At 41.6% G+C, this 21,000-nt stretch overlaps 1 protein-coding gene across 2 annotated transcripts in view; it reads right to left on the bottom strand.

The window, feature by feature from the left end:
* The window catches only part of GPBP1 (GC-rich promoter binding protein 1), a 71,287-nt gene extending 70,533 nt beyond the window's left edge, over positions 1 to 754 (bottom strand). Inside the window, exon 1 of one of the 2 annotated variants that reach the window (XM_021701847.2) lies at positions 435 to 754. The gene's annotated coding sequence lies outside the window, so the exon portion shown is untranslated. The remainder of the gene's footprint in view (positions 1 to 434) is intronic. The other variant, XM_021701846.2, reaches the window with a different exon arrangement.
* Between the last annotated feature and the right edge of the window lie 20,246 nt (positions 755 to 21,000).

The following is a 21,000-nucleotide window of genomic DNA, read 5'->3' as shown; positions in this document are numbered from 1 at the left end:
GCGGGCGCGCTACTGAAGAAACAACCGAAGGCCACAACCCGGCCTCGACTCCGTCAGCCCTCTTAGAGGAGCAGTAGTGCCAAAGGAGGCGGGCATGTGTGAGAGGCCGGAGGAAGGAAGACCCAGCACGGAGGGCGTCGGATCCGTTCTCAGCCTCCGCCAAACATCCCCCAGCCACCGAGCCTAAGCCATCCACCCCCTCCCCACAACCGCCACCCCCACTCCACCGGGGCCGAGTAAATATCTAAAAGGGCCTCTCGCCGCCGTCCTTCCGTCTCTCTCCTTGCTCTCCGCCACCCCCCCCCACCGCGTCCGAGGGCAGCCTCACACCTCGCGCCGCCAACGCCGCTCCCGACCCCTCAAACCCCAACGCCGACAGGGGCACCCTCCTTCCTCCCCCAGACTCCAGCGTGGAGCACAGAGGACGGTGTTACCTTCTGCTACACCAGAGGTGCCCCTGGCCTGGGGGTGCCGCTGCGCTCGATCCCGGGAGGAGGTTTTCGGTACTTTGAATAATCCCCTTTTGCCGCTTTTCCCTCCCCCACAACCAGTCTCGGTCCCAAAATGGCGCCGACCCGATCCGCAATGTTCTGGGTCAAGTCTCGCGAGATCGTGGAAGGTGGCGAGGCGGGGAAGGAACTAGAGGGGTTGAGGAGAAGGGAGGGGAAAGGCGGGGCGAGGAGAAAGAGGAGGGATAAAGGGTGTGGAAGAAGCGGTGCGAACGAACCTACTGGGCGGGGCAGTAGGAAGAGCGCCTCCACCAGAGAACCTTCTGGCCCAAGCAACCGCTCACGCCCTGGCCCAAAAAGCTCCGCCCTCTACGTCGGGCGGCTGGGGCGGGGGGGAAGGGATGAGGCGTGGCTACGTCTGGGGGCGGAGCGTCGAGGAAGCCCCGGAGGTAAGGGCGCGTGGGGGGCGGTGGCTCCGCGCAGTGACGTCAGGAGCAGCTGGAGTCGGGGATTACCCCCTGCTGCTGACGTGAGGATGGTGAACAATCGGGAACGTTCGGTGGAAGGGGGAATTCCCCGCCGCTCCCTGAGGAGCCCCTCCTCCCACCCCTCCCCCGCCCGGGGCCGCCCGGGAGCCTGGGATGGTGGGGCCTTCGGGAGGATGAGAAGGGAAGGCCGAGCCGGGACGCAGCCGCGCGAGCTGGAGTGGCGCGTGGCACGGCGTCTTCCCTGGCTGGACGCTCGGAGCGGCCGCTGCGCGCTTTACTTGCCGGGTACCGCGCTCGGGCCTGGGCGGAAGAGAGATCACATGCTCGGCAGTACACGGCCCTGCGCGGGCGGAGCGCTGGCCGTGCAGGCACAGGGCTAATTGGGCGCCCAGCAGCAGTGGATCCACCATCGTATGCAAATACGAGTGTGTCGGACGTAAATAATTCGGACGGGAGGCCGGTAGCTGACGAGAGGAGACTAACTCGGTGGCAGCTAAGCTCAGATTCTCAAAGGGTAAAAATGGCTACTAGATGTAATCGTGCCAGTCATTTTTCTTTCTGCTAAGTCTACGGGAGGTGAGAATTATTATTATGGCCCACACACCCCACAGTTTTGTGTGTTTTTTTAATGAATTTCATGATACTCACAGTTTTCTAATTGAGATACTTTCTCGCTTTGTAACTGAAAGCTCACTTTGAAACCTGTGAAGTTAGCTTTCTAAGAGGAAGAAAAGTAACCGCATGTGCTTAGGGGAAAATGTGGGGGGAGGTGTCTCAACGAGAGAAAATCCAGTAAATAAAAAGTCCGTGGCTCTCCGCACTCCCCCAAGCCACAAAGGCTTCATACACAGAAATTTTATGGTCATTTTATATGCATTATGGGGTTTGTAGTTTAATGGACTGCTTCTAAAAGCTCCCCGATAGAATGTTTGAATGTAAACTCAACAAAAATTACACCTCCCAACCTTTTAGTCTGCATCGAAGAGAGAGACACTTCTTGTAATTAATACCTCGCCGAGAGCAAAGAAAAGAAAAGAGCATTAACACAAGCTGGATGCCTTGTCTGTGCTAGGCATGTTGTCTTTATACCAACTTATGAAGTGGGTGTTGTTTGTCGCGTTTTGCAGATGAGGAAACTGGTTCAGGTTAAGTAATGTACTTAAGGTTGCGCGACATGGAAGCTGAGCGCCACCAACTTGGCTGTCCATCTTCAACGTGCTAGAGTCTTAATCCACATTCTTTCCACCACACCACAGTGCTTCAGTATAATTTATGTATTGGGACAGGACCTGCTTCTCCTCTATTTCTAAGCATGATATGCATTCCAGAAACAAACCAAAAATAGGTAATTTGAGCACACAAATTGTGCCTTTCCAATGGCACAAGACAAAGTCAAAAAAATAACAAAATGGAGAAACAATTTAACATTCACACAAACTGCTTAATATTTAATTATACATACTCAGTTACTACTCTTAATGTCTAATAATGTTCGGTTTACATAATAAATATATCAAGAGCTCTTACAAATCATGAAGGAAAAGATAACCATACTATCTCTTAGAAAGTCAAAGGACAAAAACAAGCTAGTCATGTGTATGTCAAATTATATGAAAAGATGTTATACCTCAATAGAAATTTTTTTAAAAATGAAAATAAAACTAACGAGATACTACTTTTCACCTATTAGACTGGCAAAAATTTTAAAAGAACCTAGATGAGGGTAGAAGGAATAGGTATTTGCATAACCATATCAAGAATCAAAATCTGTGCAGAGTTTCTGGAAGATAGTTTGGCTTTCATAAAAAAAAAAAAGTTCTTTAAGATACCCTTTGCCCAGCTATTCTACATCTTAGAATTAATTTTAATAAAATAGTGGAAAAGGTGTCCAACAATTTTAAAGACATTCATTAATATATTGCTTATAACTACAAAAAAAAATTGGCAACAACCTAAATTCCTATAAATGACGAGACTGAGTAAATAAATTATGGTACAGCACATCCATGTATAAAATACAAAACCATTAAAAATGATGATGTACGGGGCGCCTGGGTGGCTCGGTCGTTAAGCGTCTGCCTTCGGCTCAGGTCATGATCCCAGGGTCCTGGGATCGAGCCCCACATCGGGCTCCCTGTTCCTCGGGAAGCCTGCTTCTCCCTCTCCCACTCCCCCTGTTCCCTCTCTCACTGTGTCTCTCTCTGTCAAATAAATAAATAAAATCTTTAAAAAAAAATAAATAAAAATAAAAATGATGATGTAGGGCCACCTGAACCACTCAGTTGGTAGCGCATGTGACTCGAGTCAGAGTCATGAGTTCAAGCCCCATGTTGGAAGTAGAGATTACTTATGAATAAATAAACAAATATCATGATGTACTTCTTTGTAAAAAAATGGTTGGGAAGCCTGGGTGGCTCAGTTGCTTGAGTGTCTGCCTTCAGCTCTGGTCATGGTCCCAGGGGCCTGGGATGGAGTCCTTCATCGGGCTCCTTGCTCCTCAGGGAGCCTGCTTCTCCCTCTGCCTGCCGGTACCCCGGCTTGTGCTCTCTCTCTCTGACAAATAAGATTTAAAAAAAAAAAAGGTCATATGAAAAAAGTTTCACAGCATGCCAATAAGAAAAATAAAAGGTTATAAAAATACCTAATGTTCTATTTTTGATTAAATGAAGTATGAATCAAAGGACAAACACCTAACTGAATAGTTACAAAAATGTTAAACCATGCTAATTTCTAGGTGGCAGAATAATAGAGAATCTTTATTTTATTCTTTATACTTCATAAGAAACTATGTTACTTTTCATTTTCTTTAAAGATTTTATTTATTTGAGAGAGCATGAGTAGGGGTAGGGGGAGAGAGAGGAGAAGACTCGCCGCTGAGCAGGGAGCCCGATGTGGGGCTCAGTCCCAGGACCCTGAGATCATGACCTGAGCCGAAGGCAGACGCTTAACCAACTGAGCCACCCAGACACCCGACTTTGTTACTTTCCTAATCATTTTTTAAAAAGCAAACTGAACAGGAGATGCCTGGGTGGCTCAGTTGGTTAAGCATCTGCCTTCGGTTCAGGTCATGATCCCAGGATCCTGGGATCAAGCCCCGCATTGGGCTCCTTGCTCAGCAGGGAGCCTGCTTCTTCCTCTGCCTGCCACTCCCCCTGCTTGTGCTGCTCCCCCAGCTTGTGCTTGCTTGCTCTTTCTCCCTTTGACAAATAAATAAGTGAAATCTTAAAAAAATAAAAAATAAAAAGCAAACTGAACAATTAAATATAAGAACCTATCTCCAACCAGCAGGTTTTCTATTATTTTATTCTATTCACAGTGAAAACTAAAGAAAAGATTTATCACATAATTATTTTAATTTATTAATGAACATAACATTATAGTAGTTTAAGAGAACATTTCTTTAGCCAATCTCTATGCAAGAAATTTTAATTAAATAAGTAAATTAGTTTGATAATTCTCTCAATGATTTTGTAGATATCAGCCACAAAGAGATTAAGTAATTTGCTCCAAAGTAATATTAGCCCAAGTATACATCATGTATAAACAAAGGTATTCATTTCCAATGTGATTGTAATAGAGAAAACTAGAGGGGTGCCTGGGTGGCTCAGTCGTTAAGTGTCTGCCTTCAGCTCAGATCATGATCCCAGGGTCCTGGGATCGAGCCCCGCATCTGGCTCCCTGCTCTATGGGAAACCTGCTTCTCCCTCTTCCACTCCCCCTGCTTGTGTTCCTGCTCTCACTGTGTCTTTCTCTGTCAAATAAATAAATAAAATCTTTTTTAAAAAAGGAAAACTAGAAAACCTAAATATCTATCAATGGAGTACTGGTTAAAAAACTAAGGTTTTTTATATAAGAGAATACCATACAGCTCTTAAAAAAAGAATATGGTAGACTGATACATACTGATGTAGAAAAATGTTCAAAATATTTTGTTAATAGATAAAAGCATAGTGGAGCACCTGGATGGCTCAGTTGCTTAAGTGTCCAACTCTTGATCTCAGCTCAGGTCTTGATCTCAGGATCATGAGTTCAAGCTCCACACTGGGCTCCACACTGGGCATGGAGCCTACTTAAAAAAATATATTGTGAGAGGAAAGTGTAGCACAACACTGTGTGTGTATGTATATATATATATACAGACATATATATGCATATGGGTTCATCATGTTGCTTAAAGAGTAACTTTTTTTTTTTAAGATTTTATTTATTTATTTGAGAGAGAGAATGAGATAGAGAGAGCATGAGAGGGGGGAGGGTCAGAGGGAGAAGCAGACTCCCTGCTGAGCAGGGAGCCCGATGTGGGACTCGATCCCACGACTCCAGGATCATGACCTGAGCCGAAGGCAGCCGCTTAACCAACTGAGCCACCCAGGTGCCCTAAAGAGTAACTCTTTAATGTTCTTTAAATCAGGATTTTTGTTTTATTCACTGCTATACTATCTGATATACTATTTTATAAGTTAATGTTTAAAACTTAATTACCCAAAAATCTGCAACAGTTGAGGAACATAATAAAATAATTTGTATTGGAAACCTTGAATCCTTCAAAACTATATCCAGTGTCCCTTTTCTGTGTTCCCATTGTGCAATCCTATGCTTACCACTTTGATTAATCATCTACCCATTCCTGCTTCTACCTTGATCCTGAAGAGGTGTCCAGGACCTTCCTTATCATTTCTCCTACACTTACTATACTAGGTTGTAATTTCTGATTTTATTTCCTATTTCTACCACTGAACTCAAATATCCTTGAAAGCAGCAGCCAAGCCTTTTTCTTATTCATAGCAACTAGCAAAGTTTCAGCCACAATGTAAATTCTCCAATTTTTGTTAAATGCATCGCTTCCCCACGTTTAGTCTTTGTTTTAGCCCCATACTAACTGCTGTTCTCAGAATTGCCCTTGTTCTTAAACATTTTATGCAAATATTATTCCCTTTAACTAGATTGCCTTTCTCCTCTCCACTCCCTGCTTTGCAAACTCTTATTTCTTGTCCCTGGAGACCCTGTTCAAATAACACTCAGGTAAAACACAGTCAGGTAAAGCTCAGAACTTCCTTCTCTGGACTCTCACATGGGTTTACACTCACTTGTATCAGCATTCGTTCTCCTGTATGTCCCACTTTCTAGATGGTGTGACCCTTGTCAGGGGCACTATTCCATTCATCCCCTTTCCCTGAAACAATGCTCAACCCATAGAAGGTCTTCAGTAAACATAACTGACAGGACGGATGACTGAAGCATCCATAATCCACTCAGCTCCTGTTCCCATGCACCAGCACAGCCTTACCTGTTTTAGGTCACTGCCTAGGTGCAGAGGTCCTCTCTTGTTCTGTGTTGACTACCACTTGTGGTCCTGCTATCTCACTCTGGTGGTTCACAGACAGTCTGAGTTGAGGCTCAACTACCTAAATTGGAAAAAATCAAACTCACAAAGGCGTTCTCTTTGGTATTAAGAAAAAAAAATACTTTCGTGTTCCTCTTTCTTCCTAGCACGTTTCACAGTTTTGTGCTGATCCATTTAATGGGTCTCTCTCCTCAGTGGGTTTAATAAAGCAAGAGCCCATGCCCATTTTGTTCCCTGCTGTTTCCCCAGCACCTGGCACAAGGCTGGGCACAAAGTAAATACTCCATAAATACTACCTGGATGAAGGAAGACTGGTTAATAAAAATGAAAACATTTTTAAGAGGAATGTTTCAGAAACAATCTGCTCTACAAGAAATAGTTTTTAATTAAGTTATATAACAAATGAAAAATAATAGAGTATAATTTTAATTTTGAAATGATCTCATCAATTACGATGACGTGTGATGATAAATTGGATCAATAAATTTGGTGTTCATTCATTTCAGTTTTTTAAGTATAAAAATAGTATATATTCTAGAAAGCTTGGCAGACACAGAAGAGTATAAATAAATTAAAATCACCTATAATCCACCACCCAGAAATAAGGAGCCTTAAATATTAATGTATTTCTATCAAGCATTTGTTCTTTGCATGTTATATCTTTGTGTCATAGTGTATATACAGTTTTACATCCATTTATTATTTTGTATGTTCTAAAATTCCCCATATTTTAAAAAGTCTTCATTTTGCCTGTGTTCCATTTTAAAGATTAACATAAGATTTGATTTCTTAATTTAAAACATTTTATACTAGTCCTATTATCTCTTTACTTGAACATAATAAGGATGATTACTATTTTTGAGCTTCTTTTCTAACCTCCTTTCCAGTAGAAAAGGTGCCTGATTATATTAAGGTTTCCTCAGTTTATGATTATAAATTTAAATTTATCAAAATTTTCTCCTTTTGATCAGTTTTTAAATTTCATATAGGATTTGGGCACATGGGTGTTGGGTGTAGGACTCTTAGTTTCATCTCAGGTCATGATCTCCCAAGATCCAGCCCCATGTCGGGCTCCCCACTAAGCAGGGAGTCTGAGATTTTCTCTCTCCTCTCCCTCCGCCCCCCCCACCCCCGCTCATGCTCACAGGCTCACGCTCTCTCGCTCTCAAATAAATAAATCTTTAAAAAAAATAAATTTCATTTAGGACTAACACTGGAAAATTGACCACTTACCTCTTTAAACAAAACATACATAGGTTGACAAATACTCCTCCAGGCTTCAGTTATGGATGGCCCAGTTTCCCTAAGTGGCACGTCCACTTCTCTGCCCCTCCCTCTGTACTAGGAAGTATGGAGGAACACCATTAGCATGAACACAAATGTGAAACACATTTTAAAGTTCCCAAATTATCGGCAAAAATGTTTAAATGTTCTCTCTCTATATGTGACTTCCAAAACACAGGCTCTTCTTACACAGGTTTTATAATTTTAAACCTACAGCCGGACTATAAGCATGTAAACTGTTGTGGATAAGGTGAAAAACACATTTTACAATATTTTAAAAAGATTTGTTGTCTATTTCAGTATGCTGTGTCCTTTATCATCTGTAGAAATGGAATACAATGAACCCTGGAGGTGTAATTGACTTTTACAGTTTGTCCCCCTTTATCTGCAGTTCTGCTTTCCAAGCTTTCTCTCTCTTTTTTTTTTTAAGATTTTATTTATTTATTTGACAGAGAGAGACACAGCGAGAAAGGGACACAAGCAGGGGGAGGGCCAGAGGGAGAAGCAAGCTTCCCTCCAAGCAGAGAGCCCGATGCGGGGCTCGATCCCAGGACCCTGGGACCATGACCTAAGCCGAAGGCAGAGGCTTAATGACTGAGCCACCCAGGCGCCCATCTTTTTTTTTTTTTTTTTTTTTAAGATTTATTTATTCATTTTGAGAGAGAGAGAGATCAAGCAGGGGAAGGGGCAGAGGGAGAAGATAGAATCCCAAGCTGACTCCTAGTTAATCCCAACATGGGGCTTGATCTCAAGACCAATGAGAGCATGACCTGAGCCAAAATCAAGAGTCAGTTGCTTAACTGACCGTGCCACCCAGGCACCTCTCCAAGGTTGCAGTTACCCACAGTAAACCAGGATCCGGAAGTAGATGATCCTCTGTATTGTCCGAAGGTCAGTAGTAGCCTCACATCACAATGCCTTCGTCGTTCAGCTCACTTCATCTCATCACAGAGACATTTTATCATCTCATGTCACCACAAGAAGGGTGAACACAGTACAATAGGGTATTTTGAGAGAGAGACCAGTTTCACGTAACTTTTATTATAGTATACAGTTGACCCTTGAACAACACGGATTTGACCTGTGCAGGTCCACTTGTATGTGGGGTGTTTTTGGTAAATACAGCACTGTAAATGTATTTTCTCTTCCTTATGATTTTCTTAACATTTTCTCTTCTCTAGCTTACTTTATTGTAGGAATATGTTATGTAACACATGTACAAAATACATGTTAATCGGCTGTTTATGTTCTCGGTAGGTAAGGTTCTGGTCAACAGTTAAATTTGGGAGGAGTCAAAAAGTTATATGCGGATTTTTGACTGCACATTCAGCAACCCTAATCCCCACGTTGTTCAAGGACTAACTATATTATTATAATTGCTCTGTTTTATTACGAGTTATTGTTGTTAATTTCCTACTGTGACTAATTTATAAGTTAAACTTAAGGAAAACTAAACTTTATCGGGGGTATGGATGTATAGAAAAAAACATAATATATATAGGGTTTGGTACTATCCGTGGTTTCAAGCACCCACTGGGGTTGTTGAAACATATCCCCTCTGGGTAAGGAGAAACTTATGTATTTTAAAGAAGAAAGTCATGATTGGATTCACACTTTACAAAGAGCCTGCTTATGATCCTCTGAAAACATTAGGAAAATGAAACTCCAGGAAGAGAAAGAAGCTAAGAGGCTATTGCAGTAATCCAAATGAAAGATTTCAGTTTCTCCTACACATCGTAATCCCCGTCCATTTTCCTTCTAACACATGCAATCGTGTGAAGGGTCATCATACAGACTGGTCTTTCTGGCTGGAACACATGTCGTCTCCCATTTTCTGCCACCAGTTCTTATAAGCTTTGAAGTCTCAGCCTGAATGTCACTTCCTTAGGCAGCCTTCTCTGACACCCTGCTCCCTCTGTACTCTCCCTTATAGCACTGAACATAGTTATAAATTAAACAGTTATTCACGTGGTTATTCGTTGGATATATGCCTCACCCCCTGGACTCTAGATTTCATGAGGAATGCGTGAGTAAGTGAATGGGCAGGGAAAGATGTGAACCGATTCAAGAGTGGAGACAGAGATTGTTATGTTTAAATGTTTGTGAAGATAAGGCAAGAAAAAAGTCAATGATTAAATGTGGTTTCTAATTTAGTCATGTGGGTTGATGCTGGTGGCATTCCCGGAGTTAGGAGACCAAGGCAGAGAAATAGGTTAGGTGGAAGATGGACATCATGAGTTCAGTTTGGGATATGTGGTGGGTACAAATCTCAAACCACAAACTCAACTGGGCAAGAAATAAAACTTGGCAAAATTTCCATAATAAGCTGTATTCCCAGTGTTAACCTCAGTCATCTCCAGCACTCACTCCAGTGATAACTAAGGCTACTGATTATCTTAGAACCATGTTTCTTTACTCTTGGAGTTACTTTGCATCTATTTTATTTGTGCTTTTCCTTCTTGATTTTCTTTTCTTTTTCTTCCTAATTTTCTCTTTTTCCAAGCTATAAAGTTATTAAAGCAAACTTTGTCACTGCTGTTTGACTTCTCTATCAAGATTATGACAAAAGTAAATGTGCTTATAAGTTAAAACATGAATGATTTTCATTAGAAATGAGATGATTTCTGAAAGGAAGAAATTTATTAAATATTGGAGTGGATAACAGAGAAGTGTAAGAAATTGCCATCTTTTAAATCCTCACGCTTGGAGGGAGTTTAAAGAGGAGACCTTTTGTAAAAAACAAAACAAATATATATACATTTATATATACTTATATACACCCACATATCAGCAAGGGAAATGTCTGGCAAGCAATTCTTTTCTTCTTCTTCTTCTGATAACAGAATGCCAGTTTTTTGAGGGAACCCATTTTGTGTAGTATGAGCGGGATTGACATCCCCTCACCCCTGAACTCAGTTCCAGGTGTGGACATGTGTCCTAGACCTGCCTAATTAGAATACTATCTCCATGGCCATAGTATTGATTCAGGGCACCTGACTCAAACTAATTACAACAAAACCTCTGAGAGTTTTCTACAGATGCTGTCAGGAAGCCATTCTCTTTCTATTGGGGTTACTAAAACTGAGAGGGTGTAAATCTGAAATTTCCAGTAAGAAAAATCTGGAATGTCCATCCTGTCTACCAGGTAGTTTTCAGAGACAAACATAGTCAGAGCCTTAACAACATCCTTTTAATCCTTGGATCTAGTCCTCCCCAAAGCAGTGATCCTCTCTGGACTTCACAGTAATGTAAGCAAATAAATTTCATTTATTGCTTTACTAGTTTGTATTGGGTTTCTGTCCATTTCAGTCTAAGGAATACCTATGAATTCAGAGTCTTTGTCCTGTAAGGTGACTGATACTATGCAATGTTTTCTTTCAGGCATGATATTCAAAGTCATTTGCGAAAGACTTTCTGTTTCTGCTAAAGAAACTGGCCATCTGAAACAACCAGTGGGGTAAGTGTAACAATTCTGGTGTTTTTCTCTTCTTTTGTATCAACACTATGACTAGCCCAAAGAAGAATCAAATCCACTTATTCTATCTATAAATAAGTTTTCCTTTAAAGCAGGATCCCTTTTGTGGAAAATAAATTGAAAAGGAAACAAGTTATCCTATCCAGTTTTCCTCTATTATCCAGGGCAGATGCTCTTTTCACTTCAGCAGAATGAAAAGGGAATCTGAGAAAGACTCTGGGCAGTCTCCTTAGAGTGAGGCTTTTTTTTTTTTCTACTGCAAAGGATGAGTTTACCCAAACTTCTAGAAGTGCAAAATGGATAGGCAGTGAAGGAAGGAAATCACTTTGCAGGGAAAAAAGCTGGTGACTCAAAGAGTGAGAGAAAAGTAGAATTGTAGTGAGAAAGTAAAATTGGTTAAGAAAGAAAACTAAAACAGGAAAATAACCTTACTCAGTATTTTCTTTGTTGTTCTTTCCTTTAACTTACATGAAGTGTACTTTCCAATGGCATAGTTGGTCATCCATTAAACAATTAGATACAAAGTCTACTCTGACCTAGGCACCGGGTGAGTGCTGAGGATGCAACGAAGAGTAAGATACCTATGAGTCCATTTATATTTGTAAGAGTCAAAATTTGATTCTAGGAAGGAGAGGAAATGAGTATCAAACACCCACTTTATTATTGTAATGATGTTCTCCAGGCTCCCCAAACACCCTGGGCAATGGGCAAAGGGAGGAGGGTGCTTAGTCTATCCTTAAGGCAATGAAGAGGGAAGATTGGAAGACATAGGACACCTGACTCAGGCCTGAAAAGTCTCAAGACTGTGATGACCTGCTTTTCTGACAACAGAGCTAAGCAAGGAGACTCTGTTGGGAAAGGGCTGCATCCAAAGTTTGGTGGGATAGAGGATGCATAAGTTATCCATGAGCCAGATATGGACTCAGTGAAGGAGGCTGGTCTTACCCAATGAGACCACTTGAAAGATGTGGTGACTCCAGCAGAGAGGTGGGTTACTGGAAACTATCAAAGATAGACAAAGCCAGACTCTGCTTAAAGTGGTAAGGACAAATTTTAATCAGTAATATACTATCGCAATAGGGAAAGAGTCCAGTGTGAACTGAACTCAACCTCAGTTTGTACAGAAGGGACTGGGCATTTTTTTTTTTTAAGATTTTATTTATTTATTTGAGAGAGAGAGAATGAGAGAGAACACAAGGCGGGGGGGGGTGGTCAGAGGGAGAAGCAGACTCCCTGCCGAGCAGGGAGCCCGATGTGGGACTCGATCCAGGGACTCCAGGATCATGACCTGAGCCGAAGGCAGTCGCTTAACCAACTGAGCCACCCAGGCACCCGGGACTGGGCATTTTAAAGGGAGGATAAAAGAATAGGGATGGGGAGAGCAGGGACTCCATAGAATCAGGGAAATGAAAACTCACAAAAGGCTTGTCTGTGTGAAACACATCTGAGTTCCTTAACTGGCCCTTATCAAAGTTAGAGTTCTACCTTTCCACAGGGGCAAATGCTTCTGGTGGCATTGAGTTTTCTCAGGCAGGTGCTTTAAGCAAGGGGGCTGAGGGGAGAGGAGACCTATCATCATCCTAAGGATGTAGCTTTGGAATGTTAGCAACTGTCAGTGTTTGTTCAAGTCTTTACAGACCAAGGTTGAACCCTACTTTCTCCAGGCTCAGATGCTCAGAGGAGCCTGGCCAGAGTTTGGTGAAGGAGAGACTCTGTCAAAACCAGGAGCTAAGGAAGGCTCACGGGTGGCCAGCTAGAGGAGCCAATAGGAGTCCACAAATACAGTTTTTAAGGTTAGAAATTCTCAAAGTGGGAAGGGTTTACCAAGTGTCTGGAAAAGCACTCTGTGGGAGAGAATCAGCATTTGGAATATGTCCAATCTAGAGGGCACCAGTACCAGATTACAACTGTGTGAGAGCTGTCTGCTCCTCGTCCTTGTTTCCTCTCCCCATCGCCTATCTCAGTGCAACAAGAGGAGGCAATGAAATTCAGGGCAGGGAAATAGTAGGAAAAACACTGACCACACTCCTACCCCCACCAAAGCTTTAAAACCTGAAAAGATTAAAGTTTGAGGGAAGGAAAAACATAAATTGGTGAGAGCCTGGAATATAGATGATCCAAAAGTGATGGTGAAAATAGTATGGAATATGCCTGAGATTTTGTCCTAAGAAAGACAAGAACCATTGTAGAGAGAGGGTTTAAATGCAGAAACCTGAGCAGGAGTAAAGTTGCTTTCTGTTTGCACCCTACCAAGTCTAGTTTATTTATTAAACTATTAAACACACCCTCCTCTATTACTTCACCTTCCAAATATTCCCCTAAGAGTGACTCTATTTGCACAGGGTGCTTATGCAAATGTTTATGCTTATATATGGATGGGAGGTTTCCTGGTGTCCATCATATTCTGAGAGGGGTCTGTTGATTCCAAAATGAAAAGCTCTTACACGAGGCCACTGGATCTCAGCTCCACATACCTACATCCTTCTCCTTTTGTTAATCACAAATATTTTGTGTTGCCCCCTTTACTGTAATAAACTGGAAGTAAGAATAAAACACACTTCAATGTATAAATGCTTAGTTCAGGGTTTCACTGAAATGCATAATGGGATATTCGTATGTTGTACTCATGCGTTTGTACAAGAAAACAAAAACAACAGGAACAACAACAAAAAACAAGAAACAGGCCCCAGATGATATCCTAAGTCCCACCTCACCAGAGACTTAACTTGATTACATTTGACCCTCCCAGAAATGGAATCTTAAACCAGTCAATTGGGAGTCGCCTGATCAGCACTAGTTAGGTAATCTGCCTGATACACCCCTGCCATCCCCTAAGGGCTTGTAACCTTGCAATAACCACCCCCCTTTATTGTCTAGTGTAACTTCCTTGTTCCTGCTACATTCTGCCTGTACAAGTCTTCATTTTCTACAGCTCCTTGGAGGGCCTTCTCTCTGCTTGATTGGATGCTGCCCAATTCCAATCAATTTTAGGTCAAATAACAATCTTAGAATTTTTACTGTGCCTCAAGTTTATCTATTAACAGTCCCACATGTGGAAGCATTGACTGCAAAAGCTCCAGATGCAGTCTAAACCAAGTGCATTATATTGACTTAAGTAATTTTAGCTGACATGTCGTTAGTGGTATTATTTCTTAAAGTTCTGAATGTTTCTTGGTAAAGAGTTTACGTGAAAGGAAGTACAATTTTCTTTCAGTTTACTCAGTTGTATTCAATGTACATTTTAGTCACATAGGAAAGGGCTAGCGTCAATCTTTGGAAAAGGAAATTAGACCAAGGCACCTGGGTGGCTCAGTCGGTTAAGCATTTGCCTTCGGCTCAGGTCAGGGCAGGGTCTCAGGGTCCTGGGATCGAGCCCCGCATTGGGCTACCTGCTCAGCGGGGAGCCTGCTTCTCCTTTTCCCTCTGTGCTTCCCCCCTCATCCTCTCTCTCTCAAATAAATAAATAAAATCTTAAAAAAAAAAAAAGAAAAGAAAAGAAGTTGACAAAATTTGGGTTTCCTAAGTGCTGTCTTTGTAACAAACAAACACACCCTCCCAGATTCCCAGGTCACTCTCAGGGGACGAGCCTGGCATTCAGTGTTCAGGAACTGAGCAGTTCCTCGAAGAAGTCATCCCCACTTCTCCCTCAGGCCTTCTCAGTTCTTCCCTATCCCACCCTCCCCTCTTTCCTCACTGAAGGGGAATTTGTGGACTAAACAGAAATCTCTTTACAGTATTTTTCTTTTAGAAATGCTAAGGAATTGAGGAGATCACTAGATCTGATTACTTAATAAAAGGAAATCTTTGTGTGTGTGTGTGTGTGTGTGTCCCTGGGTGGGCATAAACTAAAGAGAAATCTTGATTGAATTTTGGATGCTCTAATACTCCCCAAGTCACTTACGCACTCATCACTATAAATGAGTGTTCTCTACCATTCCTTTATATGGATTTTGTTTTCAGAGTATTATGTCTCTATACTCAGGGACTCTCCTGTAGAAGCATGCTGATTGGCCCTATTGCAAGTTTACAAGCATCCAATTTCAGTTCTCAGGGATTTTTGTACTTTCCTGGGACCAGTTTCTCCCATTTCCCTAAGCAGTGGTGCCTTGCTCCTTTCTTCAGACCTTCTTACCAATGCATCACTGTCCTGAAAAACTCAGATGCTTCTCTGACTTGCCAAAATAGCTTTCTGTATCAGCCTGCAACCTGGCGCTTCATTAAAGGAGGAAAAATAACAGAGACCCAAGATGGAGTGCTGACTGAAAGAATTTTTACTGCTGAGCAGGGGAACCCCAATCCAGCTGAGTCTAGCCTCTAGGGGATGCAGTTTGGGGAAAGGGAAAATGGTGTCATATTTTAAAGCCAGAAAACCACAAATTGACTCTATCCTGCATTAGGACAGTTGCTGTGAGCAAACATGGGGCGGAGCTGGAAGGGATGGTCTGCCTTTGTGGGGTTCCTGCCTCAGGGGCATAACTTCCGGCAGCCTCAAACCACCGTTTGAGACCCCCTTCCTTCAGGTGAAATCTCATGCCATTGGCTCTCTGTAGAAAGAGCCAGAAGGATAATTTTAATCACCCAAGAGGTCCACTTGGGTCAGTGGAAATAAACAAACTGGCAGAAATTCCTGTAGAGATGATGTTATGACTTATAAGCTGGGTGAAGAAATAAATTTACAAAAAGCATTCTGCTACCTGCAGACCCAAAGGACAAGTAAAATTGTTTTACAAGAGTGGATATTTTATAAGTGAATGGTTCTGCTAATTAGAATAGCAAAGTTCTGAAACATGTTCATATGAAATTAAAAGAGTTGCTTAAATTATAACCATTGTGTTGTAATGTTGATTGTCTTAAAATGTTACCTTTCTGCCTTTGTGTCAAGTACCCTTTTATGCCCCTCAGCTTATTTTGAAGGACGTGATAACACTTGTTCTCAAGAGCAGTGCTTCCTCTGCTTTCAGATGCCACCTCCTTAACCTTTATAAAATCTCTGGAAGATTGGTTCATTTTCCCTTCACTAAGAAATGGGTACTGACATTTTCAGAGTAATTACTTCCAGGTTGTTAAATTATGGGTGATTGTTTTGCTTTTTTGTATTTTCCAGATTTTGAACAATAAATATCTGTTTTTTTCTTTTTTTTAACTTTGAGAGATGTTAAAAGTACAGGTAAGTGCTAACATAAGCATGATACTTGCATCCCCATAACTTAGAGCTCATCTATAATGTTTATAATTAACAGAGTAATACAAAATTAGTATATGTTACAGAATGGGATGCATGAGATGATATGCCTACCGGACAGCTTCAAATCCAATCTGTGGCTTTTCAGCATGAGCTTCATTTCTTTGTGCTACTGATTTTTTTTTCACTTTTTCTGATTATAAATAAAGTAAAACATTATCTTGTAGAACGTAAAGAGGCAGACTGATAGTGGAATCCTAAAAGAGAGGTCGTTACTAAACGTGTAAAAAGTAAGAGGATTTTCTCAAGCCTGGCTGCTCTAGAGAGAGCAAAATCACAGGTGAGGGATAATTTAAAAAGATGAAGATGCTCCTACTCTGGAAATGATGGTATAGAAGCCTACTATGTGTCAAATATTCTTCTAAGTATTCATTTAACCTTGATGACAGTGTCATAGGGATATCATTATATTATTGTTCTGTTTTATGGACAGGAAACTGAGGAATAGCAAGTATAAGTGGCTTGCCTACAGTTTACACAACTGGTAGGCGGTGGAACTGGGAATATTAACCAAGATAATCTAACTCCAGGGTCTGTGTGCTTAACCTCTATCCTTTGTTGACCTCCCATGGGTAAAAATGCTGGAACTCCAAGTCCTAAATCAAGTCCACCTTTCTCCCAGGAGAACCCAAGAAGTGTATCAGTTATCTGTCACCTCATAAAAAAAAATGCCAACACCTGGTTTTAAACAACAACAATAATTTATTTAGCTCACAGATCTGCAGTTTGAATGGGGTTCAGCAGGGATGCCCATCTCTGCTCCATGTAGTGTCAAGTGAAGCAGCTAGCTCAGCTGGAGCCTGGAAGATCCACTTCCCATATAGCTCATCCTCATCGCGGGTTAGTTGCTGATTGATACTGAGAACTCAGCCAAGGATGAAACCAGGGCGACACAATTCCTTTCTATGTAGGCGTTTTTCATAAGCTACTTCAACTTTCTTGGGGCATAATGAATGGGTTTCAAGGGCCAGCATCCAAAAGGGACAGGAAGTGGAGTCTGCCAGTGTTTTGTTGTTTTTTTTTTAAGATTTTATTTATTTGACAGAGAGAGAGAGAGAACACAAGTAGGCAGAGCTGCAGGCAGAAGGAGAGGAAGAAGCAGGCTTCCCGCTGAGCAGAGAGCCCTACGACCCAACCTGAGCCAAAGACAAGCTTAACTGACTGAGCCACTCAGGTGTCCTGGGCAAACAAGGATTTTAAAGAGGCATCATTTTATTTTTTCATTTAAAAACTCACGTGTTTTTATTTCACTTTCTTTTTATAATGCTATAATTTAAACTCAGATTCTTTCATTCTTTTCCAAAGACAAAATAGAGCAAAAATGTAAATAAGGGATCCAAATGACTACTTCCCTGGGTAGAGGGTTTCTTCTGGGATGATAGAAATAGCTTTGAACAAGATTGAGGTGATGGCTGCACAACTTTTTCACTTCTTGACATGTCTATGTATGTTGTACCAACACATTTTACCTTCAGCTTTCTGATGAGTAAGGAGTGATTAAAAGGGAAAGAAAAAACAAGTTGTCCTCTATTTCCCTTTCTTTTATGTCATCAAGTTCACACGGCTCATACAAGGGATTAGCAAAGGTAAGAAAGGATATGGTAAGGTTTCTTGATGGTTCATGCTTCTTAGAACACCATTGCTTTTGTTTCTGTTTTGGAAACAAGTTTTGGTGTAAGAAGTAACGTGGTCCTGGGAACTGTCAGGACCTCCCTCCTTACTCAGTCGTAGATGTACTATGCTATCTAGTACTTGGTTTGAGTCACAGGGAACTCCCACACCTTGTGTATGGAAGAAATTCCGTGCCCATGGGCATCACAAGTGGTATGTGCAAATGGACAGCAATGAACAGCAGAGACACATAATGCTTGGATTTCCTCTGTTTCTGAGCTGGCTTCATTGTCCCACTGAAGCTCACTTGCCAAACAGAAGTTCAAAGATAGAATTTTCAAGAGTTTTAAGACAGTGACAGCAGAGCCCTAAGCCAAGTGCAGAGCCCTTCTGAACATGGAGCCCCGTGTTACTTCATAAGTTGTGTATCCCTGAAGTCCGCCTTGGTTCCAGGGCCAACATTCAGCCCTCTCAGGATGTTTACCAGGTCCCGAGCAAAGGCAGAGCCTCGAAAACTACTGCAATATTTGGGATGTCATTTGCAATTAACATAAATTTTAACAATTATTCTATTTTTAAATTGGATGGGATATTTAATAACATTATGGGTTGCAGGTAGATATTCTCTAACTGACAGCTCTCTTTCCTAGCCCTGTGACTGTTTGATGTTCTGATTTCCTTTTCTTTATCTATGCTCTTTAGTTTAAATTGAGATGTAATTGACATTTAAGAATGCCCAAATCTTGAATGGATAGCTCAATGACTTTTTACCTATGTCTACACCCATGCAACCACTACCTAGGCATGATATGGACTATTTCCTTCACCACAGAAAGTTCTCTTGTGTCCATTCCTGGGGACCACCAACCCCCCACCAGAGGTTGCCACTATTCTGATTTGTGCTACCCTAGAATAGTTTTGCCTATTTGTCTTTTCTAGAACCTCATAGAAATGGGCTCAATGTGTATTCTTCTATGTCTCTGCATAGTATTTCTGAGAGTCATCCATGCTGTTGCAGCTGTTCTTTTTTTTTTCCCCTTGTTGTTGGTATTCCATTATGCGAATACGTCAGAATTTGTTCATTCATTCAAGTGTTAATGGACATTTGAGTTGTTTCTAGTTTGGACCTATTATAAATTAAGCTGCTGTGAATGCTCTTATACAAGTTTTTTTTTTTTTTTTAAAGATTTTATTTATTTATTTGAGAGCGAGAATGAGAGAGAGCGAGCATGAGAGGGGGGAGGGTCAGAGGGAGAAGCAGACTCCCTGCCAAGCAGGGAGCCCGATGTGGGACTCGATCCCGGGACTCCAGGATCATGACCTGAGCCGAACGCAGTCGCTCAACCAACTGAGCCACCCAGGCGCCCCTTATACAAGTTTTTATGTGGACATTTGTTTTCTTTTTTTTTTTAAAGATTTTATTTATTTATTTGACAGAGAGAGACACAGCAAGAGAGAGAACACAAGCAGTGGGGGAGGGAGAAGCAGGCTTCCTGCGGAGCAGGGAGCCTGATGCTGGGCTCGATGTGGGGCTCGATGTGGGGGCTGGATCCTAGGGCCCTGGGATCATGACCTGAGCTGAAGGCAGACGCTTAGCAACTGAGCCACCCAGGTGCCTCTGTTTTAATTTCTTTTGAGTAAATACTTAAGAGTGGAAATGGTGGGTCGTATTTTACTTGAGTAGAAATTGCCACAGTTTGCCAAAGTAGTTACACTCCCACCAGCAGTGTATGATAATTCTTTTCTTTCTTTTTTCTTTTCTTTTTTGTTTTGCCCCCTTGTTTCCCAGCCTCATAATCATTTCCATATGATTGGGAGGAGGGCTCTTAATGTAGGGACAAAATATGTTCATAGCTAGAATATAGAAAGAATGGAAAGTCTGAAGGTCCTAAGCAATTTAATTCCTAATAATATTTCAAAGAAAAGGTGTGAGTGTGTGTGTGTATGCATGTGTGTGCCAAGGGAGTGTTCTTAGATAATTCGTGGGGCAAATTGGAAAGTGGGAACTTTAGGAACATTAAGCGTATTCTTTTACTCTGCATATTTCAATTTACTCTTTAAAAAATTAGCTGTCCCAGAATAGTGTAAGTGAGGATTTTTGTTTAAATTTTGAGATATTTATAAATGGCTATGATGTTCAAACTGTATGTGACATTTTTGGAAGACATGGTTTAACGGATAGTGCCAGATAATGTTATCTATTTTTATTGAATTCACTTAATGTTTTACTACCTGAGAGGCCTCAGCATTTCTTTTTTCCCCCACAAGATCTTCCTTATTGGTAAAAGAGCTACAACATTTAAGAAATGAAAAAATATATATGTAGGTAAAATAACATTGCTAAGATTCTGTGGAAGCAGAAGAGAGTTGCAGATGTACACCTGTGGTTACCCCACCTATCCCAGCTCAGAGGGGAAGCTGGGACTTGGGTTTCTGGTCAACAGCAGTGAGTGGCTTAGGGACCTGATCCAGAAGAGGGCAGCCAAGAGCTGCCTTAACTACTACAGAGAGAACCAGCTGAGACCTTCAAGGGTGATTATGAAATTGTGGAAATTCCCAGAGAGATATAGGACCAGTTTGGGGCCTGCTGAGTTCAAACTTGACTAGACTAGGAACAGAAGTTAATAGAAGAGGCTAGGAACCAGCTTAGGTACTCTAGAGTGAGATTAAGAAAAAGCAGAAAGTTGCTGACCTGTGTCAACATCAGAGGCAAGAGACGATGAAAGATCGAAATCCATGAAAGGAACAGGTTGGCTGGCAAGCTTTTTCTATTTTTCAAAAAATTTTTCCTTTTAAAATATTCATGATCATTATGATACACCGGAAATTACAACAAAATTTGTTCTAATAATGAGGTTGGGCGCCCTTACAGGGCTGGAAGCTAGAAGGAAGTTGTGATGTACCATTGCACCAGGTCTTAAGCTTCCTTTGGAGTATTTTTGGGAGTAAGGGCTAATGCTTAAAAGCTTTCCAGATGTTACCTGATGTCTCCTGTGTTATGAAATCTGGAGAGGATTGGCCTGAATGTTCACTGGTTACTGTGGGAAGTCCAAAGCCCTCCCTAAGATTTTTGTGCATCTCTGGGAGAGAGAGGCAGTTGTTGGGTG

The sequence above is a fragment of the Neomonachus schauinslandi genome, chromosome 7, assembly GCF_002201575.2.
Source record: "Neomonachus schauinslandi chromosome 7, ASM220157v2, whole genome shotgun sequence".
In the NCBI taxonomy this organism is placed as follows: domain Eukaryota; kingdom Metazoa; phylum Chordata; class Mammalia; order Carnivora; family Phocidae; genus Neomonachus; species Neomonachus schauinslandi.
Note: the sequence above shows the minus strand (reverse complement) of the source record. Positions and strands in the feature narration are given on the sequence as shown.